Raw genomic sequence first — 14,737 nt, 5'->3', positions numbered from 1 at the left:
AAAACCATTTTTAATATGAGTTAATTATAAATTAATTATTTATTCCAGGAAATGAAGGCTAAGTTTCAATTAAATTGCATAACATTTTTAAGAAAAAAAAAGCATTATTAATAAATTAATTAATTATTCATAATTTTAATTAAATTGCCTAAATATTTAAAGGAACTACAGTTCAAGTGCCTGGAATTGTGAAAAAAAATTAATTAAAATATTTTTTAACAAAACAATTTATTCATTGAAATTATTCATAATTTTAATTAAATTGCCTATAAAATTAAAATTTTTTATATTCAATTCCTTAAATTGAGGAATCATGCCTTAACTGCTTAGAATTATAAAACCATTTTTAATATGAGTTAATTATAAATTAATTATTTATTCCAGGAAATGAAGGCTAAGTTTCAATTAAATTGCATAACATTTTTAAGAAAAAAAAAGCATTATTAATAAATTAATTAATTATTCATAATTTTAATTAAATTGCCTAAAATGGTAACATTTTTTATGTTCAACTTCCTAATATAGAAGAATCTTACCCCGATTGCCTGAAATTTTAAAACAATTTTAATTTAATTGTTAATTATTATGATCTAATTAAATATTTTAGGTATTTAAGGCTTGATTTTATTTAAATTACCTAAAATTGTAAAAAAATAATTTTAGAAAAATTATTAATAAATTAATTAATTATTCTAGGCAGTTAAGGCTAAGTTTTAGTTAAATTGTCCGAATATTTTAAAGAACTATAGTTCAAGTGCCTGGAATTGTAAAAAAATTTAATTAAAACAATATTAATAAATTAGTTATATTCAACTTTCCAATAGCAAACTACAAATTAATTAATTATTCCAGGCAGTTAAGGATGAGTTTTAATTAAATTGCTCAAATATTTTAAAGAACTACAGTTCGAGTGCCTAGAATTGTAAACAAAAATTAATTAAAACAATATTAATAAATTAGTTATGTTCAAATTTCTAATAGGACAATGATGCCTCGACTACCTGGAATTATAAAGCAATTTTAATCTAAATGTTAATTAGAAATTAATTAATTATTCCAGGCAGTAAAAGCTAAATTTTAATTAAATTGTCCGATTATTTTAAAGAACTACAGTTCAAGTGCCTGGAATTGTAAAAAAAATTATTTAAAACAATTTTACTGTTTACTAATTATTTTAGGCAGCTAAGGCCGAGTTTAAATTAAATTTCCTAAATATTTAAAAAAAAAAGTTCAAGAGCCTAGAATTGTAAAAAAATTAATTCAAACAATATTAATAAATTAGTTGTGTTCAACTTTCCAATAGCAAAATGATGCCTCGACTGCCTGGAATTATAAAACAATTTTAATCTAAATATTAATTACAAATTAATTAATTATTCTAGGCAGTTAAGGCTTAGTTTTATTTAAACTGCCTAAAAATGAAAAAAAAAAATACATTTAGAAAACCTATTAATAAATTTATTAATTTTTCGTATTTAACTAAAGCATAATTTAAATTAAATTGCTTAAACTGTCAAAATATTTTATGCTTAACTTGCTAAAATAGAAGAATCATGTTAATTTTAAATTAATTAATTATTCTAGGCAGTAAAACAGTTCAAGTGCCTTGAACTGTTTAACTAAGAACTGTAAAAAAATTAATTTAAACAATATTAATAAATTAGTTATAATCAACTTCCCAGTAGCAAAATGATACCTGGACTGCCTGGAATTGTAAAACAATTGTAATCTAAATATTAATTACAAATTAATTAATTATTTTAGGCAGTTAAGACTAAGTCTTAATTAAATTGTCCGAATAATTTAAAGAACTACAGTTCGAATGCCTAGAATTGTAAAAAAAATTATATTATTCATAGTTATTCATAAGTCATTAAATTGACTAAAACATTAATTTATTTAATGCTCGACCGTCTAAAATAGAAGAATCATGCCTGGACTGCCTGGAATAGTAAATAAAATTTAATCTAAATGTTAATTAAAAATTAATTAATTATTCCAAGCAGTTAAAGTTTGGTTTTAATTAAACTGCCTGAAACTTTTAGACAATTACAATTTAACTGTCTAAAATACAGACATTAATCAAGACTTATAAAAATGTTTTACTTAAATTATTGATGCCAAATATTTTTTTTTAGTGTAGAACATAGTTCCGTTGACTTATAATATAAATTAATTTGAATTCGTACTATAACTCTCGAAACAGCGAATGTCTTAGAAAATAGTAATTAAAAATTGGCTTCTGTTAATTTTAACGAGTTCTTAATTTGTAAAAAAAAAATTATTTAAATATTAATTATAAATAAATTAGTTATTTATATTGTTGAAATTTTTAATGCTCAAGTTCCTTAATTAGAACAATCCTGCCTGGAATTGTAAAAACAATTTTAATTATGACCTAGTTAATTATTTCAGGCAGTTACAGGTTAGTTTTAATTAAACTTTAATGTCAGTATAGACATCACGACTTAACTGAGTAAAAAAAATTAATTAAAACTTTTTATATATTAATTAAAATTAAATCTTTATTATATAAAACAATTTAATAGTAATTTATAGATTACGTAAATCCCAATTTACCTTTTTCACTTTTTACTGGTATAGGTCCATACTATTAAGCAATTAAATGAAGAAAAATTTATATTTTATGCATAACTTAAATGGATACGACATTCGGTACGTATTATTTGCTTAAAACGTCGAAGTCTCAAGATATTTTTATGCTTTAAAGCTTAAATTTGCTTAATTTTTCCAGGTAGTTGAGACCATTTTCTGGATTTATTTAAGACAAATCCCACTTTTAAAGAAATTTTAAAAAATGGTTACTTTAAAAGAATTAAATATAACTGCCTGTATGGAACAAAAACTAACCTCAACTGCCTGCAAGAATTTTTGTATTTAAGTATTTATTCTATAATGAATTTTAAGGAATAATTTATTCTATTGGACTTTTCCGATTTCCTGGAAAAAATTAGTATTTGACGATTGATATACCTTATGCAAATGACTTATTTGTTTCAATTTTTTTTATATTCCAGGCTATTTCCTGGATTTATTATTGGAATTAAGAAAAAAAGCGTAATAATTTCAATTTCCTGGAAGAAATTATTAATTTATATAATCAACAGAGCCTAGAAAAATTTATTTTAATTTTTGAGGTATTTTTTACAAATTTCCTTTAGGCAACTGAATTATTTCTTTAGTACTCACAATTTTTCCTAAATTTCTGTCTAGGCAGTTAAGAGGAAAAAACAGTCTGATAAAATTGAGGTATTTTAACGACTATACTACAGACTTTTTGGAGAAACATGACCATAACTCAAAAACTAACCAAAAATATTTTGAAAATTTTTGAAAGTTTCTTGTAGGGAATACTTGAGCGCACGCCACTGTCCCAGTTAAAAAACTCTAAATTAGCTAGTTTAATTGGAATAAAGAAATAAAATTTTGAAAGTCAGTCTATTGATTAATTTAATTATTGTAACTAGTATAACATAGACTCTTTGGAGCAACCCGACCATAACTCAAAAAATAACCAAAATATTTTGAAAACTTTTGAAGTTTCTTAAAGGGAATAATTGAGCGCACGCCACTGTCCAAGTTTAAAAACTCTAGATCAGCTAGTTTAATTAAAATAAACTAACAAACTTTTAAAAGTCATTCTACTGATTAATTAATTAATTTTAACTACTATAACATAGACTCTTTGGAGAAACCCTACCATAACTCAAAAACTAACCAAAATATTTCGGAAACTCTTAAAGTTTCTTATAGGAGACATCTGAGCGTACACCACTGTCCAAGTTTGCAAACTCTAGCTCAACTAGTTTCATTGGAAAAAACACGGAAACTTTTTGAAGTCAGCCGTATCATTAATTTTATTATTTTAACGACTATAACATAGACTCTTTGGAGAAACCCTACCATAATTCAAAAACTAACCAAAATATTTTGGAAACTCTTGAAGTTTCTTATAGGAAACATCTGAGCGCACACCACTGTCCAAGTTTGGAAACTCTAGCTCAACTAGTTTTATTGGAAAAAACACGGAAACTTTTTGAAGTCAGCCTACTCATTTATTTAGTTATTTTAACGACTATAGCACAGACCCTTTGAAGAAACCTTACCATAACTCAAAAATTAATCAAAAATATTTTGAAAATTCTTGGAGTTTCTTATAAGGGACACTTGAGCGCACGCCACTGTCTGAGTTTAAAAGCTCTAGCTACCCTAGTTTAACTAAAAAAGCATAACTTAAATGGACACGACGTGCATTTTACCATTTTTCTTCAAAACCCCTAAAACATAAAAATATTATCGTGCTTTAAAGCTTAATTTGGCATGAAATCCATACGAGGTTTCACCACTTTAGGTCTCATCAGTCTAATGAAATTTAGGCACTTTCTCTCGACTAAAATTTTCATTAAATTAAAAAAAATGGAAAAACAAAATCCACTTTATCCCTATATCGAATATTAAAATGGAGGTTGATGTCATTTTCGATAACGGCAAGTGAATCGAGCCTCGAAACCGCATTTAAAGTAATTGTAATGCGATTTCATCACGTGGCAAGCAATTTGTACCCTACAACGTTATAAGGGTTATTTACATAATTACAAGGAGCCCTTTGTCCTCATTTATGGGGAAATTATTACCGGGAGTATTATTTTTTATTGTTGATTTTAATTGCTTTAATACGTCTGTCGTTTAAGAAGGAAAATATATATTTTTATACTTTACCTTATGGCGTCCCCTTAGGGAGTTTAGGGATTTATTTTAAGACCCAATAGAGGACTACGAACCCTTCGGGAATACGTCTACGACCCTTTTTAGAAGCTTTGCCTAAGAGTTACTGAAAGGGTGGATTTTTCCACGCACTGGACTGACGCTAAGAACGTCATTATTACCGGGAAAATGTTTTAATTAAAGTTTTTTTCAATGTGAAATTTTCCGAACAAGGGAATTGTTTCGAATGAAAAAGTGAGTAGATTCTATTTATGGGTTACGACCCGGTAAAGGGTAATCGCTCTTCTATTGGTTCCGTGAATCGTGAAAATGTGAGTGGGGACAGTTTTATCAGTTAAAAACACTCACCAGTTTCGGGAAAATCAATCAAATAATTTAAATTTCCATTGAGTGATTATAGCGGGTCATTTTCGATAGGATTTCGGACTAAAGAGGTAGCAAATCATTTCTGGAATTTACAGGTAATTTAATTTGAGGGTGAGTTTAAATGTGATAGGGTAGGAAGCGTTGGATTGTTGGTATTAGGTGTTTAAGTTTGTTCGTTCAAATGCCAAAAAAGCTGGTTGAAATTATTTGCTTAAGGCTCTCTAAGGGGGGTGTTCAGTACAATTTGCAATTGTGTTTATGCGTGGTAAAATTACAAAATGCTCATGGACTTTGGAATTATTAAAAATTGTACTGAAAACAACCATAAATCGCATTTAGTACAATTTTAAACTGATCCCATAGGAGAAAAAGAAAAATGTTAAAAGAACTTTGGTGTGTCATAATTGTACTACTACTCATAGCTTAACAAAAAATTTTCATATTCATGATTAATTATTTTAACTCATAGACTCTTCAGAGAAACCTGATAATAACTCAAAAACTAATCAAAAATATTTTTAAAACTTTTGAAATTTCTAGTAAAGGACACTTGAGCGCACGCCACTGTCCGAGTTTGGAAACTCTAGCTTAGCTAGTTTCGTTGGAAAAAAATAGGAAACTTTTTAAACTCAATCTACTGAATAATTATTTTAACCCATAGACTCTTTAGAGAAACCTGACAATAACTCAAAAACTAATCACATAAAAAAAACATACGCCTCGAATGTGAAATGAGTTTTTAAACTGAAAAAATGGCAAAACTTCGATTTTCCTTTTTTCTAAATTTTTGAATTTCTATTGCAATTCATAGTCCAACTACATCTTGAATATTTTTAAAATTCAATTTTTCTTACATACTTTCACTCTTTGAAGAAAATGAATATAATTTCATTACGATCCTTCATGGGTTTTCATGTGAATTGGGTTTTTATAGGGGAAATATATACATAATTTCTTACTACAAACTCTCAAGTATAGCATTCTGAACTGAATGATACTTTTAACTCAAGTTTCCTGGTCCATAACTCTGGTTCTAACACGCAATTTAATTATGTTTTTATGTCAAGTTATTCCTGGAACTATCCTTAATACTTGTTTAAAGTTTCATTCAAATGCTTCAAAAAATACAGTTTCTATTAAAGTACAAAAACTTTAATTAAACTAACTCAAATAAGAAAGATATTTTAGGTTTCCTGGTCAGTAACTCTGGTTCTAACATATTAATTTACTCCTTTTTTAATTTAAAATAATGCCAAAACACTCCTGTAACATTATCAATATTCATATTAAATTCCTGTAATAATAAATTTTTTATTTAAGGTTTTCTAGGTGGGACATTCTAAGCTGAAACAAATGTTCTGCATTCACATTTACCTCGTTTTAGTCCTAAATTTATTCTGATACTTTTCTTTAATATCCGCAAGGTATTTCATTTAAATTCCTGTAATAAATGTAACTACATTTATATATTTTTAATTTTATGCTATTATTATTCAAATAAAAAAATTATTCAAAGATATAAGGATTGCGGGTTTTTAAACTAAAACCCTTAAATTAGTGAAGGCTTCTCAACAGATGACGAAATTTATTACTTAACCTGTAATATTTACAAAAACATCGATAAAAAAGACCTGGCGTATTGTTTGATGTAGCTAGCCTTCGATACTATCGAGCAATCAATTTTCATTAATATTTCGGGTTAAAGTGGCATTAGGGGTTCTGCTTTTAATGTTTTTATAATTTTTTTTTTAGTCAAGTATAAAGTATTGTATTTTTTTTTTATTTGACTTAATAAAAAGTTAGTCAAAGAGTCGTTTCTTTACTTTAACTTGGAAACACCCTGTGGAATAATTGCATTAGAAATTTTTTTTATAGATACTTGTTTTTCAGTTAGAACCACGTTTTTAGAGCATTTTGCATTTTGCACTTTGCCTTGGTTCTTTTTTAACACGGAAAACAAAAATAAAGACCAAGGAGGTTATTTCCCAAACAAAAACAGACCCGTCAATCTCGAAGACAGCCCAAGAAAAGCATCGATAATCCCAACAACTAAAACTTATGCTCGATTCCAATCACGTAAACGTTAGTTAAGAGCTGTCAGCTACGTGCCATACTGTTAATTAATCGAAAATGCAATTTAACTGTCGTCGTCCCCTGCCTCGAGGTTTAAGAGCGCTTTTCGTCTAACTAATTCTTGACCAAACAATAAATCTCTTCGTGTGTTTGAAGAATTACCGTTGTCTTTAACAATAATAATTAAATCGATATAATACGGCGAAACTGAAAGGGTTATTACAGGCAGGGGCCTTTGTGTGCTCCCCACATATTTCTCTACTAATTTTCGCTTATACTCCTTGAATCTGCGGTTAAGTTCGGAAGTGCCTTTCGGGTTTCTCGATTATTATATATTCAAATGTAGATAATTTTGGTCTTATGTTTGGTTTCCCCTAGGATTTGTCTGGCTCCAAATAGAATTATAGATATTTCATGGAATTTGGTTGTATATAATTCTAGTTCTAAATGGGAAATTAATAGATTCTCATGTGCATAATTTAATTGATTATGAGCAACGTTTAATTGTGTCCGCTTTTTTTGTTAGAGGATAGTATAAATACAAATCGATGAAGGTCGCGAATTTTTGAACTAAAACTCGCTTTTTAAATAATCAAATTCATTTAAAAATCATGAAAACAGCATATTTTGACGTACTCAGTCCAATTCAGTAATTAGCCTAATTCAAGCGGAAGTGCCAATAGAAAATAATATTTTAAAAATAATAATTCCGCGTTTGTCCCATTTGTCTTATATTATTTTTTTTTAATTTTATAATAGGATGCCATGAATGATTTAAAATATTAAATATTATAGCGAGTAATCATGAAAAAATAGTGTTTTTTTTTAATTCTATTATCTAAGTCTCATTTAATTTAATTTAATTCTAAATTTTTATATACCTAAGTCGGTCAAAATTGCTTCGATTTTACTTTGATCTCCACTAGTATCTATAAAACACATTATAGTATGTACTTCAACAATATTTCAAGTATAAGAAATTATGTTGAGAATATATTTTAATATTAATTTATATTTAAATTGAGAAGAACCATGAATTCTTAAACAAAATCCATTTCTACTGAAATATTCAGTGTTTGGTAAAAATTTAGTAAGAAAAAACAAGATTAAATGAGGTTCTAAAAATAACAAAATATAATGGTTTTCATCAACACTAAGATCAAAATTTGCAGTTTGAATTGCGCTATGAATATGCCCTATCAGTATCATATTATTGGCCAACATAGTGGATGACTCTGTACACGTTATTTATTTATATTTCAATGTTTAATAAATAAACTATGAACTTTTAATCGTTTTTCCATACGCGTCCATCCATTAGCACTTCGAGGTATCGATTCGTCGTAAAATTCATGTTGCCACTTTTTAGCACATTCTGTATTTATTAATAACATAATTAAAATTTTAAGTATATAAAACATCTACAATTAAGTTACTGATTAAGACAAAAAAATTAAATTTAATACAAAAGAAAATTATTTTTAATATTTTTTTTTTAAAATAAGGGACTTACTTGGATGAAAAAAATAGGAATTTTTTAAAGTGTTTTTAGTTAAATTTATCATTATTTCTTTAATATTTTAATTATTTTAACAAATATATGAATATAGTAATTTAGTAGGAAAAGATCTATTACTTACACCATATTTAAAAATTTTCTTTCTAAAGAAGCCTAATTAATTTTTTACTACTTCTATATTTGTTTTTATTCTTGTATATCCTTTAGTCTTCCACTAGGTCTATCCACTAGGTTTTAATTTTTTTATACGCTTATTTTTAATGCTTTTATAGCAGTAGCACTAAATATACAGGGTTGTGATTTAATAACAGGTAAATTCAGTAAAAGATTTTTTTAAAAAAATCTATCCATAAAACATCTCCAGAATGTTCCAGAGAATCCGAAAATAAAAAATATACAGAAATATACTATTTAAAAAAATATATTTTTTTTATCACATTTTTCTGGTTTTAATTAAAAATTATTTCATTTTTTACAGGCACTCCTTGAACAAGAATTTCATTCTCTTGACTTTTTGTTGATGGATTTTAGTCGTTTCTTCGTAAGGACCTACAAAATTCTTCAGGGTAATCAATACAGGGTGTCATTGAAATGGTGTAAAAAAATTCGGGGGGTGATAGTACTCCTAAAAATTTTAAAAAAAGTTCCCATAACTATAGGGTGGAAAATGCATATTAAGGGAGTTAGGGGCACTGAAAGGGTAAATTTAAAAAACGGTTTTTTGAAATTGTAGGCTTAAAAAACGAGATAAAATTTCGAAAAAAAATCCTCTGCCATAAATTTTGACCCAAAATCAAATGGTGATACTGAAAAATAATTTGGAAAATCGGAAAGGGTAGTTTTTGCAAGGGTAGGGGGTTAATTCGTGAATAACTTTTTTTAGGTTATTTTCTTCGCAACGTGGGTTCATTTTTTAAAAACTACATACTTTTTCCTACAAAAAAGGTACTCTTGTTGCACATCGCCCAGAACGATGGTTTTCGAGAAAATTGAAGGCAAAAAGTTTGCTCTGATGGGCTACTAACTGGTTAAACAACATAAACTTATGAAAGTTATGGGGTTTCAAAAGTAAACAAGTAGTTATTAAATAATTAATTGAAAAATCTAAATTTCATGATTTTTAAAACATCATATTGCTTTAAAAAAACGAAATAAACCAATTACCAAAATTCCTTATTAAATGCATACTTATTTGATTCATTAGCCTAGTTTACACCGCGAGTATCAAATATTCAATACGCGGACCCAATCCCCCATTCTCAAACTCAACGTGCGCGAGTTGACAAGTTTACACGTAAATTATTCCAAATTGTGACTTAATAGGTTTGAGAATAATGTAGAGGTTTTAGAGGCGATGTGCAACAGGAGTACCTTTTTTGTAGGAAAAAGTATGTAGTTTTTAAAAAATGAACCCACGTTGCGAAGAAAATAACCTAAAAAAAGTTATTCACGAATTAACCCCCTACCCTTGCAAAAACTACCCTTTTCGATTTTCCAAATTATTTTTCAGTATCACCATTTGATTTTGGGTCAAAATTTATGGCAGAGGATTTTTTTTTCGAAATTTTATCTCGTTTTTTAAGCCTACAATTTCAAAAAACCGTTTTTTAAATTTACCCTTTCAGTGCCCCTAACTCCCTTAATATGCATTTTCCGCCCTATAGTTATAGGAACTTTTTTTAAAATTTTTAGGAGTACTATCACCCCCCGAATTTTTTTACACCATTTCAATGACACCCTGTATATCAATAATTTCTCAATTCTGACCACTAGAACTCAAGATATTCACTTGCCAATAAGAGTCAAATTATTTTATTTCTTCCAGGCACACCTAGAGTAAGAATTCTATTATCTTGACTTTTTGTAAATAGACTTAAGTCAATTCTTAAAAAAAGACTAAAAGAGACTTCAGAGTAGCCCATAAATCAATAATTTCAAAATGTTAACCACTAGAACCCAAGCTATTCACTTGCCAATACGAGACAAATTATTTAATTTTTTTAGGTACTCCTGGAACAAGAACTCTATTATCTTGACTTTTTGTAAATGGACTTTAATTAATTCATAAAAAAAGACTAAACAAGACTTCAGAGTAGCCCATAAATCAATAACCTTAAAATTGTAACCACTAGAACTCTAGATATTCACTTGCCAATACGAGACGAATTATTTAAATTTTTACAGGTACTCCTGGAATAAAAACTCCATTATCTTGACTTTTTGTAAATGGACTTTAATCAATTCTTAAAAAAAGACTAAACAAGACTTCAGAGTAGCCCATAAATTAATAATTTTAAATTTTTAACTACTAGAACCCAAGATATTTACTTGCCAATACGAGACAAATTATTTAATTTTTTACGGGTACTCCTGGAACAAGAACTCTATTATCTTGACTTTTTGTAAATGGACTTTAATTAATTCATAAAAAAAGACTAAACAAGACTTCAGAGTAGCCCATAAATCAATAACCTTAAAATTGTAACCACTAGAACTCAAGATATTCACTTGCCAATACGAGAAAAAATTTTTTAAAGTTTTACAGGTACTCCTGGAATAAAAACTCCATTATCTTGACTTTTTATGAATAGATTTCAATTAATTCTTAAAAAAAGACTAAACAAGACTTGAGAGTAGCCCATAAATCAATAACTTTAAAATTGTAACCGCTAGAACTCAAGATATTCACTTGCCAATACGAGACAAATTATTTAATTTTTTACAGGTACTCCTGGAATAAAACTACATTATCTTGATCACTTATGAACGGACTTTAATCAATTGTTGAAAAAAGACTAAAAAAGACTTCAGAGTAGCTCATAAATCAATAACTTTAAAATTGTAACCGCTAGAACTCAAGATATTCACTTGCCAATACGAGACAAATTATTTAATTTTTTACAGAAACTCCTGGAACAAGAACTTCGTTATCTTGACTTTTTATGAATGGACTTTAATCAATTCTTGAAAAAAGACTAAAAAAGGCTTCAGAGTAGCCCATAAATCAATAATTTCAAAATGTTAACCACTAGAACCAAAGATATTCACTTGCCAATACGAGACAAATTATTTAATTTTTTACAGAAACTCCTGGAACAAGAACTCCGTTATCTTGACTTTTTATGAATGGACTTTAATCAATTCTTGAAAAAAGACTAAAAAAGACTTGAGAGTAGCCCATAAATCAATAACTTTAAAATTGTAACCACTAGAACTCAAGATATTCACTTGCCAATACGAGACAAATTATTTAAATTTTTACAGGTAGTCCTGGAACAAAAACTCCATTATCTTGACTTTTTATAAATGGACTTTAATTAATTCTTAAAAAAAAGACTAAATAAGACTTCAGAGTAGCCCATAAATCAATAACTTTAAAATTGTAGCCACTAGTACTCAAGATATTCACTTGCCAATACGAGACAAATAATTTAATTTTTTACAGGTAGTCCTGGAACAAGAACTCCATTATCTTGACTTTTTATAAATAGACTTTAATCAATTCTTAAAAAAAGACTTAAGAAGACTTTAGAGTAGCGCATAAATCAGTAACTTTAAAATTGTAACCACTAAAACTTAAGATATTCACTTGCCAATATGTGAAAATTATTTAATTTTTTTAGGTACTCATGGAACAAGAACTCTATTATCTTGACTTTTTGTAAATGGACTTTAATCAATTCTTAAAAAAAGACTAAACAAGACTTCAGAGTAGCCTATAAATCAATAACTTTAAAATTATAACCACTAGAACTCAAGATATTCACTTGCCAATACGAGACAAATTATTTAATTTTTTACAGGTAGTCCTGAAACAAGAACTCCATTATCTTGACTTTTTATGAATGGATTTTAATTAATTCTTAAAAAAAGACTAAATAAGACTTCAGAGTAGCCCATAAATCAATAACTTTAAAATTGTAGCCACTAGTACTCAAGATATTCACTTGCCAATACGAGACAAATAATTTAATTTTTTACAGGTAGTCCTGGAACAAGAACTCCATTATCTTGACTTTTTATAAATGGACTTTAATCAATTCTTAAAAAAAGACTAAATAAGACTTCAGAGTAGCCCATAAATCAATAACTTTAAAATTGTAGCCACTAGTACTCAAGATATTCACTTGCCAATACGAGACAAATAATTTAATTTTTTACAGGTAGTCCTGGAACAAGAACTCCATTATCTTGACTTTTTATAAATAGACTTTAATCAATTCTCAAAAAAAGACTTAAGAAGACTTTAGAGTAGCCCATAAATCAATAACTTTAAAATTGTAACCACTAGAACTTAAGATATTCACTTGCCAATACGTGAAAATTATTTAATTTTTTTAGGTACTCCTGGAACAAGAACTCTATTATCTTGACTTTTTGTAAATGGACTTTAATCAATTCTTAAAAAAAGACTAAACAAGACTTCAGAGTAGCCTATAAATTAATAACTTTAAAATTATAACCACTAGAACTCAAGATATTCACTTGCCAATACGAGACAAATTATTTAATTTTTACAGGTAGTCCTGGAACAAGAACTCCATTATCTTGAGTTTTTATGAATGAACTTTAATAAATGCTTAAAAAAAGACTAAACAAGACTTCAGAGTAGCCCATAAATTAATACCTTTAAAATTGTAATCACTAGAACTCAAGATATTCACTTGCCAATACGAGACAAATTATTTAATTTTTTACAGGTAGTCCTGGAACAAGAACTCCATTATCTTGACTTTTTATCAATAGATTTCAATTAATTCTTAAAAAAAGACTAAACAAGACTTGAGAGTAGCCCATTAATCAATAACATTAAAATTGTAACCGCTAGAACTCAAGATATTTACTTGCCAATACGAAACAAATTATTTAATTTTTTACAGATACTCTTGGTATAAGAATTCCATTATCTTGACTTTTTATGAATGGACTTTAATCAATTCTTGAAAAAAGACTAAAAAAGACTTCAGAGTAGCCCATAAATCAATAATTTCAAAATGTTAACCACTAGAAACCAAGATATTTACTTGCCAATACGAAACAAATTATTTAAATTTTTACAGGTAGTCCTGGAACAAGAACTCCATTATCTTGACTTTTTTAGAATGGACTTTATTCAATTTTTAAAAAAAGACTAAACAAAACTTCAGAGTAGCCCATAAATCAATAACTTGAAAATTATAACCACTAGAACTCAAGATATTGACTTGCCAATACGAGACAAATTATTTAAATTTTTACAGGTACTCCTGGAATAAAAACTCCATTATCTTGACTTTTTGTAAATGGACTTTATTCAATTTTTAAAAAAAGACTAAACAAGACTTTAGAGTAGCCCATAAATCAATAACTTTAAAATTTTAACCACTAGAACCCAAGATATTCACTTGCCAATACGACACAAATTATTTAATTTTTTACAGATACTTCTGGAATAAAAACTCCATTATCTTGACCACTTATGAATGGACTTTAATCAATTCTTGAAAAAAGACTTTAAAGTAGCCCATAAATCAATAACTTTAAAATTGTAACCACTAGAACTCAAGATATTCACTTGCCAATACGAGACAAATTATTTAATTTTTTACAGGTAGTCCTGGAATAAGAATTCCATTTTCTTGACATTTTGTAACTGGACTATTAATATTTTAAATAAAAAAAAATATACGAATAAATAATTAATAAATAATTAATAATTAATAAAGTTTGCTGCTCACTAAAAAAAAGTCCTATTTTACTTTAATCTCCACTGGTACCTAAAAAACGCTTTGAAGCGTAATTAAAACAACACTTTATAACAGAAGTGTTTTTCAAATGTTCCCAAAATAGAAAATCTAAGACCCATTCAAAAATAAAATTCTTCTCGGTTCATTGAGTTTTTTTGAGAGCAACCGCATTTTTATAGTAAAATTGACTGCTTTAACTCTACACAAACAAAATAACAAGAAGAAACAAAGTGAAAGCCGGTTAGATATAAAACGAGCGGATGTTTAATACAAATAAAGTAAAAGACAAACGTTCCTGCGGAGACCT

The sequence above is a fragment of the Anthonomus grandis genome, chromosome 3, assembly GCF_022605725.1.
Source record: "Anthonomus grandis grandis chromosome 3, icAntGran1.3, whole genome shotgun sequence".
In the NCBI taxonomy this organism is placed as follows: domain Eukaryota; kingdom Metazoa; phylum Arthropoda; class Insecta; order Coleoptera; family Curculionidae; genus Anthonomus; species Anthonomus grandis.
The sequence above is the reverse complement of the archived record's forward strand: the minus strand, read 5'-3'. Positions refer to the sequence as shown.